General features: G+C 41.9%; 1 long non-coding RNA gene across 1 annotated transcript in view; it reads left to right on the top strand.

The window, feature by feature from the left end:
• Positions 1 to 16228: 16228 nt before the first annotated feature.
• LOC142831154 (uncharacterized) overlaps positions 16229 to 23991 on the top strand; it is a 38836-nt gene continuing 31073 nt past the window's right edge. Inside the window, exon 1 of the long non-coding RNA XR_012906821.1 lies at positions 16229 to 16471. This is a non-coding gene — a long non-coding RNA (uncharacterized LOC142831154). The remainder of the gene's footprint in view (positions 16472 to 23991) is intronic.

Raw genomic sequence — 23991 nt, 5'->3', positions numbered from 1 at the left:
AGGGGGTCATATTACCCGTTTTGCTTCACAGCATGTGTTCATAGAGCATTATAATATTTCATGTTTCTGTAATACCTAATTATGCCTCATTATACCTCTGGGAGGGGTATGTAGGAATCATTCTAGCCACTGCTGAGATGGAGCTAATGTTGGGGTGAAATGTAAGAGCTGCTTGGCAGCATATACCCATTGGCATTACAAAACAATTTAGTACAGGAAGTGAAGAATACCATGTTCAGTTGATGAAGAGGGGAATTGAGGTAGACAGGATGTAATTATCCATGGTGGAATCTGGTCACTGTGAAGTAATACTCTAAAAATGTGCTAAGGGTTCTTGAATGAGAAGTGCCCGGACTTCACTTTTTACATTAAAAAATACATACTGTCCAACAACAGAATACCTTCCCACAATAGCCTGACATATTTAATTCAGACAGAACTCTCCTGAAGAGTATGAAAATGGAGACCGTGTATGATGAATGCACTTCAGAAAATAAATAAAATAGGGTATTTTCATAGTGTTTACTGTTGCTCGCCTCAAAAATATTTGGAGGAGTCAAAATTCATATAATTTGAACTCTGTAATGCAGATGTTTTGGAGGTCTTCTCTATACAATTACTGAAGTGATTTTCTCCTGCATAGCTTGTCAGGTCTGAACAGCTCATCACACAGATTAAAATGTCTTCAAGCCAGAACTAGTATCTAGTTTTTGCACTGTATTAAATTGAAGTTATATTCAACTACTGTGAAGTTCAGGAGCTCACTCTGACCCCAAAAGCAATAGTTTAGGTCAGAGTTAAAGCAGAACATCATGAACTTATCCTACTGTGGAGACTCTTCTATTATACAGAGTTGGCTTAATGTCTTAGCTTAAAAGCTGAGTACGAGCAGTCCCAACGCTGACATCTAACGTTCTGTAATATCCTGATGATTCACAAAATAAATCATTAAATTTCTGCTGCAGAAAGCCACTTCAGTAAGTGGCCCTTGAGCTGAGTGTGAGGAGCATGACTACACTTCAGCCTCCCAACTGTCTGGCATAGTCTTCTATGTAAATGAACTATTCCCCTCCTTCCAGGAAAAATGATGAAGGGAAAAACATAATAGCAAGTTAATAAGCTCTGTTAAAAATGAGATGAGAAGTATGTTTCATTTATTTCATATAAAAATACTAGTGCATGAATGGATTTAGGCTTTCTAAACATTAACTGATTTCTCTTTCTCTTTGGATGCTGATTATATGGTACATTGGTAGCTCCAGACTTTTTCATATTAGTTTTGTCTCTCTGGAAGTCACTGTTTTTAAGGCTGGATCAGTATTTTGGCATAGAGGTAGAAAATAATATGGAACTCCTATAAAGTCACGCTGTGTCTACACTGGCATGATTTTGCACAAATGCTTTTAACACAAGAGTTTTTGCATTAAAGTATTTGAGTAAGAGAGCGTCTATACTGGCATGTGCCTTTGCACAAAAGATTTGCTTTTGCTCAAAAGTATCCGTGCCAGTGTAGACGCTCTCTTGCGCAAGAAAGCTCCAATGGCCATTTTAGCCATCGGGCTTTCTTGCGCAAGAAATTGATGTTACCTGTCTACACTGGCCTCTTGCACAAGAACACTTGCTTAAGAGGACTTATCCCTGAGCGGGAGCGTCAAAGTATTTGCGTAAGAAGCACTGATTTCATACAGTAGAACGTCACTGTTCTTGCGCAAATACTTTCGGCCAGTGTAGACAGGTGGCAAGATTTTGTTCAAAAGCCGCTTTTGCTCAAACCCTTGCCAATGTAGACACAGCCTCAGAGTTTTTGGCCTTTGTACATACCTCCACTACCCAAAAGTGTACTTCAGCTAGGAAATCTGTTTTCAGTTCTCCTTTTCAAAGCAGTTGTAATGCCCTTTGAGAGCCCTCAATTTTTGCCATATTCTTTTCTCCAGAACTACACTACACTCTTCCTGCAATAAAAGCCTGTTTACGGAACACTAGTGCTGTTCTGTGAAGTGCTTCTAGGTAAACATTACAGGTCAAAAGTGCATGTTTCGACAGCATTGGCAGTATTCTCAAATCGTAATACGCTGGTTCCTGAATGTTTCATTACAAGAGTTCTTTGCTGAAAGTTCAGGTACCTTTTTCATGTTAAGCTGAGTGTGCAGATATCTGAAGAATGTGAATAAGGGGGAAGAGTGAGTTATTCTTCCCATTAGCCCTCATTCTCCTCTTTCCTGCACTTTCTGGAGCCAGGTATTTGGGCTCAGAATATCCAGAAGCTATGTCTACACTGCCCCCGTTTTGCACAAAAAATATGCAAATGAGGTGACGTGTGGAATATTTGCTGCACCTCATTTACATAATTTATGAAGCTCCATTTTTGCACAAGAGGCTTATGTGCAAAACCCCCCTCTTGTGCAAGAGCCATTCTTCCTGAAAAAAATGTGGAAGAATGGCTCTTGCTCAAGAGGGGGTTTTTGCACAAAAAGGAGCTGGGTAGATGGCTCCTTTTTGCACAAAAGCCTCTTGTGCAAAAACAGAGCCTCATTAATTATGCAAATGAGGCACAGCGATATTCCACACTTCACCTCATTTGCATAATTTTTGTGCAAAATGGGGGCAGTGTAGACATAGCCTGAGTGTTATGCTAGTAAAGAATTCTGACTTGGTTGATCTTTCACACTCTACACAGGTATAAGAGACTGTCAGGCCCTTTTATGCTATGTGGGCTGCCCAGTAATATCAGTGAACCCAGGAATATTATATGTTTCCCTTCGCACTCTACTCACCCTTTGACTTTTTTTTTCTCCAACCTTTTTCGAAAAAGGCATTCTTCCTCGTAATTTGAGGTTTATCAATGTCAAAAAAACCCTGCGTTCTTTTGATTTAATTTCAAAACAATGCGATTGCAGTGTGGACGCGGGTGAAGTTTTTTTGAAAAAAGGGCAGGTTTTTTTTTGAAAAGACAATAGTCTAGACATACCCTGGGGGACTGAGCCTGTTCCCCTTACTCTGTGTGTGTATGGCACAGGACCCAAGAGATTGCTGATCTGCTTGAGATCCCTAAAAATAATTCTGCCCCCTCCATCTATACCAACTCCTCCATGGAGAAGAAAAACACATATATCAAATTCCTGATCTGGCTGCATCCTGCTATGTAATAATACATAAAGATTAATACACTCAGTACAAAAATTCATTAAATACTGCTTCCTGAGAGAGCAGATATTTGTGCATCCTATCTGGATTTTCTGTTTATTATTTCCACAGTAGTCAACAAGAGCGGTAGACATTACATTTCTAATAACAGGTGGCAGCGGTCAGCAGAATAAAGGAGTGCCTTGTAAACCTGAAAAGTCACCATTGGGTTTTTGTTTTGGTTTCATTTTTAGATTGCTTGTTTGGAAAATGCTTATTTTTAAATTGATGATACACATTTTTTGGTAAGGTGATTTCTTAATTTAAATCCACTCCAAAGTGTCTATATATGATAACTTTTAAAAAAACTCTCCCCAAATTTACAAAACATTAATATTTATTTGCTTATGCATGACTTTTAAATTATTAGAACCCATAATAATTTGTTACCAGTAACTTAAAATAGCCTGAATCTACTCTCTATCTGAGAGAATGTGTCTGTCCATCTATCTGTTCAAGAACTCCTCCTAAAAGTAAGAGCTAGGACCACCAAATTTGGTATACAGCTTGCTCTTATCATAACTTAAACCAAGGTAAGAGTTCGGCTATGCCAGAAAAATTGGATGTGCCTGGAATGGGATTGTTTCTCAGAAAGCCAAATAGAAAAGAGACAGAATCACCTTGCAGGTGAAAGGGGCTGGCTGGGGGTGTCCCCCCATCTGGGACTGTCCCAGCCTCAAGCCTCCCACCTTTCTGGTGCCCTTGAGGGTGCCCTTTGGGGGCTGTAGCTCCCCCACCATTCATATAGGGACGTTGCTGGCTGTTTCCCTTCATCAGGAAGCAAAGCTGGGGGAGGGAGAGTGCAGTGGTCAGATGGACTGGACCTTCCCCAGTCGGGGGACATGCACCTCTTCCCCTGCTGTGCCTGCTGGAGCTGTAGCAGCCATGGAGCGGTGTTTCTCACCTGGCTACAAGCTGCTGCAGTAAGCGGGCTGGGGCAGCCTGCATACTGAGCCCCTCACACCATCCCCACCCCAAAGAAATGGTTTAAACGAAGCATGTACATTTTAAATTTTATCTCCCCCAAAACCAAAAATGAATTAAGAACCCAAGCAATGGTGGGTAAATCTTCTAGTTCCTTTACAAACTGCCAAAGAAACATGCCTATCTGATAGGATGCTCACCTATATTTGTAATATATATTTCTATAGAGTGGATATGTTTAAAGAGTTCATCCCAGTTCAATGGATGTTATGGATTCTTGTAAAACAACAAGTAGTCCTGTGGCACCTTAGAGACTAACATACATATACAGGGCTTAAGAAACTATACAATCTACTTGCCCGTGGGGAGTAGATTTCAGCCTCATGCCCCATTCATTCGCGGCGCATGCATTCACAATGCGGCTCTTGCGCATGCACAGTATGGGGCTGGTGAGCGGTTTTCACTGCCGTTTGTCAAGCCCTGTGTGTGTGTGTGTGTGTGTGTGTGTATATATATATATATATATATATATATAAGTATCATGAGCTTTAGTGGGCAAAACTCACTTCTTCAAATGGGCTTGAAATAATAGAAATCCAGAATTTGTAAAAGAAAAGGGAGGAAATTTAAAAATGGAGGGGAAGAAAGTCTGTATTATCTCTGAAACTGGAATGAATTTACGAAGTGCCCCCGCCACACTTCCCCATAAATGATCATAGCAGAAGAGCCTGCCTTTTTTGTAACCAATAAATTACCTACTGTATGAGGACTATGTTGATGAACAATTAACCATTCATGCCATAGAATCTATTAAAAGAAAAATTTTAATATCACTTTTAAGAAATTAAATTGTAAAATAAATCCCAGTTGCATGTGTCCTTGGGAGACGACATATGTCATGTATGATCTACAAGCTACACAGTGGAAAAAAATCACTATTTCCATTGGCCTAAATCCTATGTAAAGTTGTTAATAGCAGATTATGGTGTTAATATTCCCTTTAGCCTGTGAACGCAATGTGAGTCCATACTCTGCAGTAAGAAGCAGTCAGTATCCTCACTACTTCATCATTATTTAAATGCATTTCCCCTTTATCCATGTGGCTACTAACTAGAATAGCAAATGGAGTACTATATACTGATGTCTGTTAAAATAGCCTAGTGGGTAGATCTTCCTTTTGCAGATACAATTAGTCCCATTGTTAATACTCGGTTAGCTAATGTCCCTGTTGTGTCTAGGCATATCTTCCACAGCCAGTTGGCAATGAGTAAATATATCAATCAAACTGAAGGAAAGTTATGCCAATAGAATCGGTGGTTTTGTGTGCATTAATTTCTTTTCCCTTCTTGGTACAGACTGTTTCCTGGTACAGAATAATTGTTTACCTGAAAATTGTATTAACATGTGGATGGCTCCCAAATTGTTAATGGGGCCATAGAATTTTTTATCCAAATTGTCATTAAAACTGGTATGACCTTGGTCAATCGTCACTGAACATCAGTTGCAAATAGAAGACTGGCTGGTGGCCTGTGCGAAACGAGGTGGGAATCTTAGGCAGGCGGAGAGAATAATTGTTGGCATTCTCCATAGAAAGGCATAAGAATGAACAGGCAGGGAGACTGCTCCCCTCTCACCAGGACAGATGTCTCCTTCCAGCGAATCCCCTTTGTAGATAAAGAGCGCTTAGCCTGAAGGGCTGTCAAATTGGTGCTTTCAGTGGCTGAAATTAACTTTGACATACTCCATTTAGAAACGGCCTCATTCCAATGGAGTTACACTGGTATAAAGTAGGTATGAGAGGAGAATTGGGCCATACGTCTCTAAGACATGGTTTTGTTAAAAAAATTCACGTTGTGCCAACAAGCCTGGTGTGCAGTAAGCCAATGTTTGTCTTAGCATGTGTGACACTCACTGCACTCACTACAGTAAAGAAAGATTTGTTTGTATAGTATGAGTTTTGCTGAATGACAACAACATTTGGATTAGAGAAAAGGATTCCAATAGCCAAAAAAATTGCAAAAATCAATACATCTTCCCTGAAGGTCAATTTAATTTGTATATACTTTGAACGTGGAGTATTGGAAGAGAACAGATTTTTTGCAGAGGCCAGGTTGTGGTGCTGAGTGTCACAGCACCTAACTTTAGAAAATCACAGGAACACTGCAAAGCCTGAGTTAGACTCCTAGGTTCCCTATACAGCAGAACAGTGGGAGAGAGGCACCTATGAATGCAATCTGCAAAGGCCATTGCACTGAGAGAGAAAGCTGCTTAAGCAACCCAATGATGGGCATACCATGAGCCCCAGCACCTCTCTATTAGCAATTTACCAACCCACTGCCTAGAGTCTGGTGTCTTAGCTCCCTTAGACATTGCTTGTGACATGAGTTAGGCACATAGCTTGCTTCACACAAAATTTCTAGGGAAGGAGGTGCTGCCCACCTTGTAACTTTTATCCTAATGGCTAGCAGTGTTCCCTCTTATGTTTCCATCTATGTGCAGAATGAATATTGTTATATGTGCCAAGGCATGTAGAGATGTGCACCACACATGCTGCTGGCGGTAGGGCTCTGCTAATCAGCTGGGTGGCATTTGAATCTCTCCTGGGTGACCACCCAAACAATTGGCTTACAGGGAACACTAGTGGGTAAAGCTCTAGCATGGAACATGGGAGGCACATATTCAATTTGCCCCTCTGCTAGAGCAGCCGAGAGGATTTGAACAGAGGTCTCCCACCTCTTGAGTGCTCTAACCACTGATTTATGAGCAATTCTGGTATGAGGCTTCCTCATTCTCTCCAGATAAAGCTGTTCCACTCTGACTGAATAATGACAGTCATTGGAGCAGAGGGATTGGACCCAGGGGCTCTCCCTCCCATGTGAGCACCCTATCTTTGGATGATTTTTTTAAATTTACCCACAGTGTAACAGTTATTGGCACCATCACCACCTTCTACAGACAGATTTTGAATGGGACCTTCTGAGCAAGTCTACCAGATTTGGCCTTGCATGTGACTTACATGTCCAATGCCCATCTCTTCCAGGTTTGAGGATTATTCTGGGCTCAGGTGGGAGACAGGCATCTGCACTCTCTGAATGAGGAAGCAGAGGCAGACAGTTTTACCTAGAAAATCTAGATTCCAACTGATTTGAGCATCTGTTGGATTTGATGAAAGTTTTGGAGCTTGCAGCACAGTGTAAATTGGCTTTAGTCACTTAAACTTGAGAAGTTGTTGCCTCAGATTGTGGTTTAGGTGCCTACATTTCTTTTGAGGATTAGGGTCCAAGTGTATAGTAGTCTGGTATCAAGCAGAAAGCACCTTCCAATGGAACTATGATAATTGACACCAGCTATCCCCATGAGCCATAACTGAAAAGAGCAATTGCTATAGAAAGTAAGCCGTTTCCGGAGAAATTACCTTGATTGAATAAGAGGATTTGGCTCTTTAGGCAGAAGAGGAAAAGAGTAAAGGCATCTTTATGGCTAGGAAATGGAGAAAGTATAAATACGTTTTGATACTGTTCATATATTGATCAGAATCTTTTAGAGCTTATCTCAGCATTTCAGAGTCTTTTGAAATTGGTGTAGGTCTATATGCCACCATAGACTGCAGATTCATCTGCTACTCTGATTGATTAGTAGAACACTTAGGCTATGTCTACACTCGCGGCTTCTTGCACAAGTAATATGCAAATTAAGCTAAGCGTGGAATATCGCCGAGCCTCATTTGCATACCTAATGAGCCACCATTTTTTCTCAGAAGAGGCTCTTGCACAAGAAGGAGCGTCTACACTGCCCCTTCTTGCGCAAGAAAAACCCTCTTGCACAATGCCGTTACACTTATTACTTGACAGGAAGAACGGCATTGCACAAGAGGGTTTTTCTTGCGCAAGAAGGGGCAGTGTAGATGCTCCTTCTTGTGCAAGAACCTCTTCTGAAAAAAAATGGTGGCTCATTAGGTATGCAAATGAGGCTTGGCGATATTCCACGCTTAGCCTCATTTGCATATTACTTTCACAAGAAGCTGTGAGTGTAGACATAGCCTTACCTGGCATTGATCGGGTCCTTAATTCAATACATTTGTGGGGGGGGTTGGGAAAATAAAATGAAACTATTCATGTTCCATTTTAAATAATTGCTCTGGTATGCAGGGTGAGAGGACTCTGATTCCAGGTGAGTGCTAGCAGTTTCAGTTTCAGCTTCTGTGGCAGTTGGGACTGAGAGCCTGCCATTGTTCCCTTGATTGCCTCTGATTAGCCTCAGGCTCAGCCTTCCCCTGTGTGACTCAGAAGGGGGCAGGCCTGACCTAGGCAAGCAGGCTTTAAAAAGCCAGAGCAGTGCGACCAGGGGAGCGAAGCGGACAGGGGACTGCAGACAGGGGAGTTGAAGAGGGAGTTGGGCAGAGGGAGTGACTGATGGTGATGAAGACCCGTAGCGCTTGTGCCAGTACTTCTCCTGTCTCCTCCACCTGTGCCTGTATCCAGACAGAGAACCTGAGCATGGATGCCTCTACCCAGGTCCTGGTGTGGTCTTGCTGTATTTGTGGCTTGCAATTCCCACTGAGTGATCTCCAGGCTGGGGGAGACAATCACTGTGAAAGGTGCCTGCTGGTGGAATCTCTCAGGCAGCAGGTGGGAGAGCTACAGGAGGAGGTGGCCAGGCTGAGGAGCATTCGAAGCCATGAGGAATTCCTGGACAGTATTCCTGTGGAGTCCACGGAGGTCACTGTCCTAGGATGTGGGACTGTTGACCAGCCACTTATGGTGGAGGCAGTAGTGCAGGGTGAGCACTGGCAGCTGGTTACTTCCGGCAGCAGGCAGTGTTCCACCCCTGCTCCTAACCCTCCCACTGTGTTGTTACATAACCGTTACTCTTTACTTTCAGCAGGAGACAAGGAGTCACCCCCCACAGTGGAGGAGACCAGGCCTTGCACCACCAAGGTTGAGCAGTCTCCTGCCACCACTGCGAGGAGGAAACGTAGAGTAGTGGTGGTTGGAGACTCTCTTCTGAGGGGAACGGAGGCACCCATCTGTCGCCCTGACAGCTCATCTCGAGAGGTATGCTGTCTGCCAGGGGCCCGTATCCGAGATGTTACGGAGGCATTGTCGAGGATTATCCGGCCCTCTGACTACTACCCCATGCTACTCATCCACGTGGGCACAAATGATACTGCCAGGTGTGACACTGAGCGGATCAAGTGTGACTACAGGGCTTTGGGAGTACGGGTGAAGGAGTTTGGAGCGCAGGTGGTATTCTCTTCTATCCTTCCTGTCAAAGGTAGGGGCCCGGGCAGAGAGAGGTGCATCCTGGAGGTGAATGCCTGGCTGCGACGATGGTGTCGCCAGGAGGGATTCGGCTTCCTTGATCACGGGGTGCTCTTCCAGGAAGGACTGCTTGGCGGAGATGGAGTTCACCTTTCCAGGAGCGGAAAGGCCTTGTTTGGACACAGACTGGCTAACCTTGTGAGGAGGGCTTTAAACTAGGTTTGTCGGGGGCAGGTGAGCAAAGCCCACAGGTAAGTGCTGAATGTGCGGGACTGGGAGATGGGTTGGAAATGGGGGGGACTACGGCCTATAATGGCAAGGAGAAAGGAGGGTCAGGGCACAACAGGGAGGCAAGATCAAATCAGTATCTTAGATGCCTATATACAAATGCGAGAAGTATGGGTAATAAGCAGGAAGAACTGGAATTGCTAACCAATAAATACAACTATGATATCATTGGTATTACAGAAACCTGGTGGGATGGGACGCATGATTGGAATATTGGTATGGAAGGGTACGGCTTGCTCAGGAAGGACAGACAGGGAAAAAAGGGAGGAGGGGTTGCCTTGTATATTAAAAATGTACACACTTGGACTGAAGTGGAGATGAACGTAGGAGATAGCTGTGTAGAGAGTCTCTGGGTTAAGCTAAAAGGGGTAAAAAACGAGGGTGATATCATGCTAGGAGTCTACTACAGGCCACCTAGCCAGGTGGAAGAGGTGGATGAGGCCTTTTTTAAACAATTAACAAAACTAGCCAAAGCCCAAGATTTGGTGGTGATGGGGGACTTCAACTATCCAGACATATGTTGGGAAACTAACACAGCGAGGCACAGGCTATCCAATAAGTTTCTGGACTGCATTGGAGACAACTTTCTGTTTCAGAAGGTTGAAAAAGCTACCAGAGGAGAAGCTGTTCTGGATTTGGTTTTAACAAATAGGGAGGAACTAGTTGAGAACTTGAAAGTGGAAGACAGTATAGGGGACAGTGATCACGAAATAATAGAGTTCATGATCATAAGGAAAGGTAGAAGGGAGACCACCACAATTGAGGTTATGGATTTCAGGAAGGCAGATTTTGATAAGCTCAGAGAACTTGTAGGTAAGGTCCCATGGGAAGCAAGACTGAAGGGAAAAACAACTGAGGAGAGTTGGAAGTATTTCAAAGGGACGTTGTTAAGGGCCCAAAAGCAAACAATTCCGTTGTGTAGGAAAGATAGAAAATATGGCAAAAGACCAGCTTGGCTTAACAAGGAGATCTTGCATGATCTCAAAATAAAAAAGGAGTCATATAAAAAATGGAAACTAGGACAACTAACAAAGGATGAATATAGGCAAGCAACACGGGAATGCAGGGGCAAGATTAGAAAGGCAAAGGCACAAAATGAGATCAAACTAGCTACAGGCATAAAGGGAAACAAGAAGACCTTTTATAAATACATTAAAAGCAAGAGGAAGACCAAGGACAGGGTAGGCCCACTGCTTAGCGAGGAGGGAGAAGCAGTAACAGGGAACTTGGAAATGGCGGAGATGCTCAATGACTTCTTTGTTTCGGTCTTCACCGAGAAGTCTGGAGGTGTGCCTAACGTAGTGAATACAAGCAGAGAGAGGGTAAGTTTAGAAGATAGGATACACAAAGAACAAGTTAAAAATCACTTAGGAAAGTTAGATGTCAGCAAGTCACCAGGACCTGATGAAATGCATCCCAGGATACTCAAGGAGCTGATAGAGGAGGTATCTGAGCCTTTAGCTATGATCTTTGAAAAATCATGGCAGACAGGGGAGATTCCAGAAGACTGGAAAAAGGCAAATATTGTGCCCATCTATAAAAAGGGGAATAAGAACAACCCAGGAAATTATAGACCGGTCAGTTTAACGTCTGTCCCAGGGAAGATAATGGAGCAGGTAATTAAGGAAATCGTATGCAAACACTTGGAAAGTAATAAAGTGATAGGGAATAGCCAGCATGGGTTTGTGAAGAACAAGTCATGCCAAACTAATCTGATAGCTTTCTTTGAAAAGATAACGAGCCTTGTGGATAAGGGAGAAGCGGTGGATGTCATATACCTAGACTTTAGTAAGGCATTTGATACGGTCTCGCATGATATTCTTATTGATAAACTAGGCAAATATAACTTAGATAGGGCCACGATAAGGTGGGTGCATAATTGGCTGGATAACCGTAGTCAGAGAGTTGTTGTTAACGGTTCTAAATCCTGCTGGAAAGGGATAACAAGTGGAGTTCCTCAAGGGTCTGTTTTGGGACCCGTACTATTCAATATCTTCATCAATGATGTAGATATTGGGATAGAGAGTACTCTTATTAAGTTTGCAGATGATACCAAACTGGGTGGGGTTGCGACTTCTTTGGAGGATAGGGACATAATTCAAAATGACCTTAGCAAGTTAGAGAAATGGTCAGAGGTAAACAGGATGAGGTTTAATAAAGAGAAATGCAAAGTGCTCCACTTAGGAAGGAACAATCAGTTCCATACATACAAGATGGGAAGCGACTGTCTAGGAAGGAGCATGGCGGAAAGGGATCTAGGGGTCATAGTGGACCACAAGTTGAATATGAGTCAACAGTGTGATGCTGTTGCCAAAAAAGCAAATATGATTCTAGGTTGTATCAACAGGTGTGTTGTAAGCAAAACTCGTGAAGTCATTCTGCCGCTCTATTCTGCACTAGTTAGGCCTCAGCTGGAGTACTGTGTCCAGTTCTGGGCGCCACATTTCAAGAAAGATGTGGAGAAATTGGAAAGGGTACAGAGAAGAGCGACAAGAATGATTAAAGGTTTAGAGAACATGACCTATGAAGCCAGGCTTCATGAACTGGGCTTGTTTAGTTTGGAAAAAAGAAGATTAAGGGGGGACATGATAGCGGTTTTCAAATATCTAAAAGGGTGTCACAAGGAGGAAGGCGAAAATTTGTTCCTCTTGGTTTCTGAGGACAGGACAAGGAGTAATGGGCTTAAAGTGCAGCAGGGGAGGTTTAGATTGGACATTAGGAAAAAATTCCTAACTGTCAGGGTGGTCAAATATTGGAATAAATTGCCAAGGGAGGTGGTGGAGTCTCCCTCTCTGGAGATATTTAAGAACAGGTTAGATAGACATCTGTCAGGGATGGTGTAGACGGAGCTTGATCCTGCCTTGAGGGCGGGGGGCTGGACTCGATGACCTCTCGAGGTCCCTTCCAGTCCTATTATTCTATGATTCTATGATTCTATGATTCTATAACCCCAGCCCTCTGTCACAGAGTTTGGAGTCAGGTAAGAAGTGCCTGTCCATGGCTGCTGAAGTTCCAGCCCTTCCCTGCACTTCCTAAAGGGCATCTGGGGGTGGGAGGTTTGAGAGTGGAGCAATCCTGGATAGTGAGGGTGCACTCCTAGCCTGGTGATACTGCGTGGTGATACTGTCTCTTTTCCATATGGTTGTATGAGAACCAATCCCTTTCCAGGCACATCCCATTTTCCTGGCACAAACAAACTCTTACCTTATTTTAAGTTATAAGAGGAAGCTGTATACGGTAGTCCTAGCTCTTACCGTTTAGGAGGCATTCTTGAACTAAGTCAGACAGACACACAGACTCTCTCAAATATATAGTAGGTTAGATAATGTTGAAATACTTCAACGAATGCTTAACTATCATTAGAGAGTTGTAGCATGCCTGAAAAGAGTATAGCCTTAAAATCTATGAATTTCTTGTTAGAGGGACCACTAGACTAATCTGTTTTCAGTCTACCAAATTTAGGAGCCACACCATTAATATTAGGGGCTAAGCTGTTTTATAGTGATGGCATTGGTAGTCATTTTCAAGAGCAGGTGTGTGATCTGTTAGAAACAAGTGTGTGTGTGTGTGTGTGCAATGCAAGCTGTGTTATCTGGCACTTTGTTAACCAGGAAACTTGGTTCCCGGCATTGCCCAGAGCCATAATACCTGGGTGTCTTCAGGTGTATATGCCTGACTCCTGCCAGATGGTTTTATGCCTCCAGACTTTGTAAGGCTTCTGGCTGCGCCTGATGACAGCAGCAGCAGGCTCCTCCTTCCGTCTCAGCCTGCCTCAGGCTGCCAAGAGTCGGAACTGCGAGCTTGGGGAGAAAGGGTAAGGGTCACCAGACATTTCCAAGGGGCAGGGCAATAAGCTTGAATATCCAGCACATTTAATTAATCAGCAAACACATAGACATACATATACAATAGCAATAAAGCTCCCATCACTTCAGTTTGTGGTCTTTCTATATGATTGAAGATACATTAGGCCTCTATAGAAGGTGTTGTTTTTTCTTTTTAAACAGATTTTTCCAGTGATAATGATTGTTTCCCAAAGTGTTGGAGTATATTTTAGGAAAGTTGTTTTTTATGTTTGTAATTGTCTATATATGGTGAAATTCACTTAAATATCTGGATGAATTTGGAAGCAAGATTGTCCCATTGGTCCAGTGTAGCTCTACTTTGATTTTGAATATCCTGAACCATATTTTTTTTAAAGAAATAAGGATTTATCACTGTTTGTTTTCCTATAAATGCATTTCCACCATTTCAGAAAATATTCGTGGGCCTTTCTGAACATGCAGCTCCTTTACGTGGTTTATAGCAAACATCTGTTTTACCTGAAGATACGTGATATTTTTAGCCCTGTTGATAATGTATTTAAGGTTAGTCAGATGACATTGGCTTGTAGAAAAAATCCTTAAGCAAACTAGTGAGATACTTGCTCCTGATTGCTACACAACAGGAAAGCAATTTGCCAAATACTGCAAGCAAATATAGAATTATAATTTTTTAAATTATTTGAAGTATTTTGATTTCCAGGATGGAAAAATTGCTTATAGTCCTGATTTAGCAATGCACTTATGTGCATGCTTAAACTTAACTATTTCAATTTACTAAAGCACTTAATTGCATTGTAAGTCCCATTTAAGCCAATAGGTCTTAAACACACACATGAATGCTTTGCTGAATCTGGACCTACAAGTCTAAAGGTCCTTTCCACAGATGATCCACCTTGCTGTCCAGAATACAGAACTACAGCCTATTGCTTGATAAGTCCCTAGTCCTGTACCTAACTGTCCATGGGTGCAGGAGTCTGCAATGAATCTTTCAAAAGCAGAATCAGGGCCTAAATCATGGAGATGTTTCATTATAAAACAGCTTATTCATATTTGGTTCATGGTAATGTGGAGGGAAAACTGAGAATATACAGGAGGCAGCTCTTTTACAGGAATTCTGCCTGTATTGTACCCTTTGGCAGAGGTAAGATGTTTAAGCTTTGTTATTATTGCAGAGAATGTAATGTTTGGAACAGAGAGCTTTTAAGGAGGCTGGAGATAAGGTGTAATAAAAACAGGATTTGATTGAAATGGTACACATAATGCAAATGCACATAATACAGTATGACCCTTAATTCATTGCTATCAAGAGAATTGAACTTGTACAGCCCAAAAGAAAAATTAATACAGGGATTGCACAGGAATGGTCTGTGCATACCTGAGATGAATTAGGAAAAACAAATTATATATATAAAAAATCAGTAGTCCGTGCATGATAATGGGCTAAAATTAGAGAAAGAGAAAAAGAGGTGGCAGTACTTTATAACCAATCGAGGCCAATTACACCATGTGATTAATCTTCTAGAAGAGGTGGTAGGATTTGCAAAGTGAGATGAAATAACAAATCAATTGGGATTCTGCAATGCTCAGTGTATGCTATCCTAAAGCTTATTTAGGGAGATGAAGGGGTTCTTCCCAGTGCTAATGATTGTGAGACCAGACAAACTCAGGACTGCTCATCAGACATGCCTTATCTACTGAACTTAGAGTACATTGTTTTTAGGCATGCTTTCAGCCAGTACTGCATAGTAAAGAGAATTTTCTAGCCCAAGATATGGTTTTACATCCATCAATGCAATTTTTTTTAATTGTTACAGACCCTATTTAGCAGACGGGGGGCTGGGGAAGGAATGAAAAAGAGGCAATTTGCACTGCCTACTGAGAAAGTATGCTGATGTTTCATAAGGAGAGAGGCTAGATAAAGTGCCATTACACAAGCTGTCTGCCACATTAGTTACTGGGGTACACTTTAAATACCTTTCCCAATTCTCCTATGAGAGTTAGCTAAGTGGCTCTTACTAAAAGCTTTAGGCAATTGTCTGACACTGAAGTATTGAGTGTCAGACAATGCTTGTGTGCAATAAAAATAATACATATGCTACCTTTAGCAGAAATTATGTATAACACCAAATGCCTAAGTGTTTACCTTATTAAATAGCTGAGAACGGACCTGAAGATCTTTGTGTAAACCTGAAAGTTTGTGTGTGTCACCCACAGAAGTTGGTCCAATAAAAAAAAAAAAAATCTCATCTACCTTGTCTCTGTCCAATATCCTAGGACCAATATAGCTACACACATTGTTAGATAGCTGTCATACAGTCATACTTAATTCTTATGCAATAGCTCAATTATAGTAGATGTTACATCAAATCACCTATCTACAAACAAACAAAAAAAGCCATGGATATCAAAAGAAACGTCATGGAAGTAATTAAAAACAAGGATTCTGCAAAATAGAGAATCAGCCTAGAGAGAGTGGGGTGGATTAAATTGTTGGGTTTGTGATAGACATTAAAGATTCCTGTCAGAATGGGGCTCCAACAGGTCAGCACTGCACAGACACAGCTAAACACAGTCCCTTCTCCAGTAAACTTATGCTCTTACATAACCAAATGAACCTCTTTCTCACTTTTCTGGGATTATCATGCACTCTCAGCTCCTAATACTAGATCCACACCTGCAGAGCTGAGTGTTGGGGCATAGACTCCTGATATCAGGAAGCCTTTCAAGAATGAAAATGCTTACATGTGGTGCTCATTAAGAACTGTGCTGTTAAAGGTGGGGCGGGGCTGGCTCTTTCCTAAAAAACTCACTTTTTCAACCTTTTCAATAGTCCTGTGATAGGAAGTGGATTGGGAGAGAGAGACACGGGGTAATGATTTGTTGCTGTGTGAAGGAATGAACTGGGTTGAAGGCCCTATTTGGGAAGAGGAGAGAAGCTGAAATAGAGTGCTGTCCTGTAGTGAAGCGGAAGAAGGAAATATTTTTATAGAAGTGAGTTTGACCACACTCTGCATTGTTTGTTCCCACGTACTCTGTGCATACAGAAACAATTGTAATTCCACATGCCTAGGGAGACATGTCTGTCTATACAAAAATCAAGTATGTTTTCTATTAGTGTAGATCCATTGGCTTTGGCTGCAGTTTAGACAGGGTACACATGACTTTACCAGCAGGGCTAAGAAAACAAGGTAAAATGCCTTTTCTCTGTGCTACAGCTCCCACTGCTTCTGCCAGCACTGTAGAACCATACATGTAATTTTGCATTGTGGACACAGTCATAGTGTCTGGCAGACCCCTTGTGATGACTGACCATGCTTTATTTTATGTTTATGGAGTAAAGTCTGTTCCCATAGAAGTGAATGAGAGTTTTGCCATTGATTAGACTATGAACAAAAAGAAGTTGTACATTTGTTTTCCTTCTTGTGTTGACACCTCATTCCCATATAACCTTATTCTCTCTTGCAGCCTAATAGAATCTGTGAATTTCCCTGAAAGAATGTGATTTTGTTTGCTCATGTAGTTTTCTCCATGTGTCTATCTTTGCAGTGGATCAGTTCCATGTTCTGTTTCTGTAATACTGTTCAGCAGAATATGTTTAGCAAGCTCCTGGATTGTTATTGTAGCCAGGTGGGTGATTATACTGCTCACTGATTTCAGTAAGCCAAGTATGTCAGACTAACGCTTGCTAGATCATCGATTGTGGTGTTGGACAAGCCATTATTCAGAGATTCAACTTAAATACACCATTGGAATGAGTGTGAAAAGAGACTATGTACTGTAAGTCTGAAGTAGATTGACAGTCAATTCCTGATTCTCTTAGAAGCTGTACATGTTTCAGCTAAAAATGTGCTTGTTTCATTCACTCCTTTGGTGCTTTTTTCAAAGTTCTGACTTGTCTTTTCCTAAAGCACAATAAATATTTTTCTCTTTTGGGTTTTGATCTAGACAGTTTATCAAACCATTCGGGTAATGTGAAATCAGTGGTCATTTTTTAAAACAATTGTCAAAGCAAAGAGAACCAGCCCTTCATAATCTCCCGATTCATAGATCATTCTATTGCTCTACGTGCAGTGAGTTCTTACATATAAAGATGCTATAGTGTGATGTCTTGCTACACGTACTAATACCATAGAACACACTGCTGAACTGCTGCATTATTTAGTATTACTGCCAAGATTTAACATCCTTTTCACAAAGCATGTTTTGTTTTCAATCTCCTATTACCAACATAGAAACAGTCTGCAGCTTGTAGTTTGCTACCTTTCTTCTTGTTCTCCAATCCTTTTAATCCAGTAGCATATATTACAGGTTGTTGTTGTTGTTTTTTAAACTAGATTTCACTACAGGTTGTAATGTAATACAACCCACTTCCCCAACCCCGTTTCTGTTATGTTCGACATTAGCAGTGCTGATCTTGATTATCTTGGGATAAAATTATTTAGCAGTCATTAGCCCAAATCAGAGAGGAAGCTGATTTTATTTTTTCATTTATTTTAGGCTTGGTAAACATGATTTAAGGTAATGATTATCCAGAGCTTATTTCTTCACTCAGCACTACTGAAGTATTCTGTCCTTCCAGCCTAAGATGGAGAGTAGAATATAATTTATATGTGGTCCTCAAACAAAAATCAGATGTTTCTGTCAATTTTTGCTTCACACATTTTATAAGCTCTGTAAATTAAATGCAATAGATAGTGTTGCTCCATGCCTGCATTTGACAAGGAAGTGGAAATTGATGGACATCATTATGCCATTGGAAACTGGTAACACTAATTGAAGCTCTGGTGACAAAACCCTGACTTTGTCCTGATTCATGGATCTTGACTTAGTGGGAATCCCTCCAATCAGAAATTAATTCATGCAGATATGGCCAAAGCTCCCATTACAATCAAAATAATCACATTTATTTTTTTGACCTGTTGGGTATTCTGTGGGCTCAGAATTATTAGCATAAGTTTACTACTGTCTGAAAAATAAAATCTTGAGCGTGCACCATTATTAAAGCTGCCCAGTCTTATTGTAGCATAAAACAAGACACTGGTTTATTGATCTTACAAAATAACATGTATGCATTTTTTTACATGTATGTATTTATAAACACTTTATATTGAGTGTGCCAGAAAACCAGCAACCCATGTTTTTCACTGAATGTAGGATCTGGAAACTGCTTGCCTTTTCTCCATCTCCCTTTTTTTGCATTGAAGTGGCAGGTATAGTGTATTTGTAGGAGATAGGCTTAATACAATTTGTTTGCTGAGATAAGTGTAATCCAACTATGTGCAAAATGTGCTGTGGTAGTGGTAGCCTCACAGATGTGCATTTAATACCTGTAGTTGAATCTGAGCAAACTTAAAGTGGATTGCTTAATCACTAAATGGCACAGCTAGTGTTAGTGTAAATCAGAAGTAACTCCACTGGCAGACATTTTTATACTGGCCTATCAAAGACCCTTTCTCTAACCTGTTTGATTTTGTGTGTAAACAGACAACCTTAATTTTACAGCGAGGGTCAGGTAGATGATATTTCTAAATCTATTGCTCCCTGTTCGTTAGCTTAATGCCAGCATCATATTTTAGTGAAGGCTTTTTTTTTTTTTAAGCTGAAACATTTTGGTGACATAGGCTAAACTTTCAGTTAGTTACTTTAGGGCTATTTATTGTTAAAAGGAGATCTGCAGTGTAAAGAATGCAGTACGGATCTTTAAAGGATGGAGGGTGATTAATTAATGAAGTGGACATACAAGACATTTGCAGTATTGCAGTGTCATAGCCAAGAGTAGGCCTGGCTGAGCTGTGGGTCCACCCATCCCCAAAGATTGCTTTTGCCCCAGTCTGCCTGTTGGCATCCCTGCCGAGGTGCGGGGTGGGATCCCAGGGCTTGCCCTGCACCCAGGCAGGAGCACCAGGTGGATGGAGCAGGCCAAACATCCCAGCCCTGTTCCCTCCCATCCCATCCTCTCCAAAGCTAGTTGTTGGGAATCAAATCAATATCTCCTGCCCCCCTTGCTTGCCCCCCCATTATTGCCCCCCCATTGAGGATATCTACTGGGGAAGGGGGGTATGCAGGGTGTGCATAAAACGTCATTAATGGTTCACTAAATGTTGGCATAAGTTTGTTGGCATGGAAGATATATGCTAATTGTATTGAAATAGGACAGATGGTATTAGTAAATAAAAACTCTTCAGAAGGCATATATACCAAGTAAATCTGCCTTGTTTTCTCAATAATGTAATTTTCCTAATTGAAACATTACTCACTTCCTGTATGATTTGAACACACTCTAGATTTCAATAAATATTGATATGCTTGCCATGTCTCAAATAGGATCTGTATCCTTTTTTCTCCTCTTACCCTTTTTGCAACATTTTTTCTTATGTGGAGCATGCACCTCATAGTGTGTATGTGAGAAACTTTTTTAAATGGATTCAAAATAAGTTCAAATGTCTTAGGATTGATGCCAGAGAGTCATAACCAAACTGTCTGGATGATATGTATTATATCTCTCAGATTTTCCTTAATAAGCCTTAATTTGTTTAACCCAAATTTGTCAAAGATGAACTAAAACCACAATCTTCTTTCCTTTTAGATTGATACATTCTAAAGCCAGAAGGCACCACTGTGATCTTCAGTCTGACCGTATAACACAAGTCATAGGTCTTCTTTGAACTGATTCCTGCTTGAAGGATTAATAGTCTTTAACTACCGTCAGTGCTGTGTATATATTAATATAGCACCATCAGCTGGAAACCAAATTATATTGTACACGTGTAAAAGGTGACTGAGCTATGGTCAAGCTGCTGTGGAGAATTTACTTTTCTTTTCTGACATTTGTGCATACAACTCTCAACCACAAAGCTTTGTTAAAATGTATCCACTTAACACACTATACAGGACTTAACTTAGGGTGTGTCTAGACTACCTAGTTTTGTCAACAAAAGTGGACTTTTGTCGACAAAACAATACCAGCGTCTACACTACCGCGGAGTTCTGTCGACATAACGTCGACAGAACTCCGCGGTTTTGTCGACGCTGGTAAACCTCATTTTACAAGGCAAAACACCTTTTGTCGACAGAGTTCTGTTGACAGAAGGTGTTATTGCCTGTAACGTTGCGTCCAGACTACGGAGTTCTGTCGACAAAGCGGCTTGCTTTGTCGACAGAACTCCATGTGTCTGGACGCAAATTGTCGACGGAAGTTTTGTTGACAGTATCTGTCGACAAAGCTTCCATCGACAAAACGCGGTAGTCTAGACGTACCCTTAGATAAGGTCACCCAACAAAAGGACTTGTGCCTCCTTTGCTTTTTTTTTTTTTTTTTTTAAGATGGTCATTATTATTATTACCCAGCATTGCCCAGGTCTGGCCTGGTAGGGCTGCAAACCTTGTATGCTCGGCTTTCCTTGGGGCTGGTCCAAAGGTGGGGGGGCACACACCCTACCTGCTGGTTTTGCCCACCTGCTGGCCTGAGTGCAGTGGGTTAGGGGCCATGCAGGCCACCTAGCAACTTCTCCCTGGGCAGGCTGGGGTGGTGGAGGCCCTGCAACTGTTCACTGGGGTGCTTGCTGCCCCCTGTGGTAATTCATGAGTATAACTGTCCTGCTATCACATCCCTTCCTTTCCATTTGATGTGAAACAACCACATTCCATGCACATCCTGTTATCTTAAAATAATTTAAAGCAAGGTCAGGGTTTGGTTGTTAAGAGGAAGCTGCATACCAAGTTTGGGGGTCCTGGCTCTCACCGTTTAGGAGGAGGTTTTGAACAAATGCACTCATATTTGTTCACTGGACCAAAATTGCTGGACCAATACTTACTGATATGTCCACTGCATACTAAGCTTTTAGAAGATATTTGGGGATAAATTAGAGCTAAATAACACTGAGCGCCAGGACTGATAGCTGTAGACAAATTTTATGTGACTGTGGGGAAACTTGGCCAAACCCATGATAAATGGACATCTAACTGAAATCATGTCAGACCACAGGTCTTGCTGGACCAGAATGTACTGGACTAGAGAGGTGCAACCTGTACTTACATTTTAGTATGTAGTATATGGAACAGTATGAAGTAGTCATGGTGTGTTTGACATTTTAATTTATACTGACTTCGTTAGTGCTTTTTCTATGTAGCTTGTAAAAAAAACTAGGCAAATCTCTAGATGAGTTGATGCACCCCTTGGAAGACCGGTGTGCTGAGTACCATAAACCTAGAGTAGGGGTGGGCAATAAGCGGGCCACATGTGGGTTGTCAGGGTCACCAGAAACTTTATTTACCTGCACATCTGCAGGTACAACCCCTCACAGCTCCATTTGGTCATGGTTTGCTATTCCCTGTCCCTGGAAGCTGCGGAAACTTCTATCACCAGGCTATCACTTCTCACAGCTCCCATTGACAGTTGTATGCTAGATGTTGCAAACATTTACCTCTTGAGGTTCCTTCCAGCCCTACATTTCTATGATTATATACAGTAACAAATTCTATATTTTTAGAATTTCTTATCACCTGAGAACTCATTATTATACAGACAGGGGAGTTTGAGAGGGAGCACAGGAGATCCCACCACTGAACAGGCTGCCAGGGGAGTGGACTAGCTTTCATGTGAGTGAGTTCACTTGACTGTGTGTTTGCATTTTGTTTCTGTTCTGTTGTAGGTTATTTCAGGTACTGTGGCAATTAGGATTGTGAGACTAGGAGTGTTTGATCTTCTGCTTCCTTGATTACTTTTGATCAGTCTCACTCAGCCTTGGGGATCAGCCTCTCCTTGTGTGGCTAACAGAGTGATAGGCCTGACCAAGGTGAGCCGACTTTAAAAGCCAGAGGCAGAGTGACTGGGGGAGCAAAGCAGACAGTGGAGTTTGAGAGGGAATTTGAAAGGAAAAATCCTACTATGGATAGGAAGACCCTCAACACCTGTACCAGCACTGATCCTGTTGCCATGGATGCCGCTACCCAGATCCTGGTGTGGTTTTGCAGGCACTGTGGCTTGCAATTCTCACTTACTGAAATCCAGGCTGGGTGACCATCTAGTGCTGAGGAGTATCCAAATCCACAAGGAATTCCTGGAGAGTATCCATGTGGAGATTACTCAAGTTGAAGATGCTACCTCATTACTAAAGACTGCTAACAAACCACTGGTGGAAGAGGAGATGGCTCTGTCTCCAGGGGGGACACTGGCAGCTGGTCACTTCTGGCAACAGGCAGTGCTCCACCCCTGCTCTCAACCCCCCCACCGTGGTTCTGGAGAACTGTTATGCTTTTGTGGCTACGGAACATAAGGAATCACCCCCTAAAGCAGAAGAGAAGCCTTGTACCCCCAAGGCTAGGAGATCTGCAGCCACCTCTGCAAGGAGGAAACGTAGAGTAGTGGTGGTTGGAGACTCCCTTCTGAGGGGGTGGAGGCACCCATCTGTTGCCATGACATGTCATCTCAGGAGGTATGCTGCCTTCCAGGGGCCTGTATCCGAGAGGTTACAGAGACATTGTCGAGGATTATTCAGCCCACTGACAACCTCCCTATGCTACTCATCTATGTGGGCACAAATGACACTGCAAGGTATGACTTTGAGCAGATTGAGAGTGACTACAGGGCTCTGGGAGTATGGGCGAAAGAGTTTGGAGTGCAGGTGGTATTCTCTTCAGTCTCTTCCTGTCAAAGGTCTGGGCCCAGACAGAGGTGGTTATGAAGATGGTGTCATCAGGAGGACTTTGGCTTCCTCGATCATGGAATGCTATTCCAAGAAGAAGGACTGCTAAGCAGTGATGGGGTTCACCTTTTGAGGAAGGGGAAGAGAGTATTTGGACACCAGACTGGCTGACCTAGTGAGGAGGTTTGATGGGGGCAGGTGACCAAAGCCCACAGGTAAGAGAAAAACATGGAGACCAGGGTGATGGGTCAGAAATGGGAGGGAGTATGGGCTATAATAGCAGACATATAGGAAGGAGAAGGAAGAACTGGGGGGAAGGGGCAAAATCAAATCAGTATCTCAGATGCCTATATACAAATGCAAGAAGTATGAGAATAAGCAGGAAGAACTTGAAGTGCTAGTAAATAAACACAACTTTGACATAGTTGGTATCACAGAGAATAGAGGAATAATACACACAATTGGAATAGAAGGGTACAGCTTGCTTAGGAAGTATAGGCAAGGAAAAAAGAGAGGAGGTGTTGCCTTGTATATTAAAAGTGAATACACTTGGACTGAGGAGGAAATGGACATAGAAGATAGACTTTTTCAGAGTCTCTGGGTTAAGTTAAAAGGGATAAAAAATAAAGGTGAGGTCATGTTTGGGGTCTATTGCAGATCACCTACCCAGGTGAAAGAGGTGGATGAGGCCTTTATTTTATTTTATTTTATTTTATTTTATTTTATTTTATTAACAACAAAATCATACAAAGCACAAGATTTGGTAATGATGAGGGATTTCAACTATCCAGACATATGTTGGGAAACTAACACAGCAGGGCACAGATTATCCAACAAGTTCTTGGACTTCATTGGAGACAACTTTTT

Source organism: Pelodiscus sinensis, chromosome 12, assembly GCF_049634645.1.
Source record: "Pelodiscus sinensis isolate JC-2024 chromosome 12, ASM4963464v1, whole genome shotgun sequence".
In the NCBI taxonomy this organism is placed as follows: Eukaryota; Metazoa; Chordata; order Testudines; family Trionychidae; genus Pelodiscus; species Pelodiscus sinensis.
This window is presented reverse-complemented; position numbering and strand designations above follow the sequence as displayed.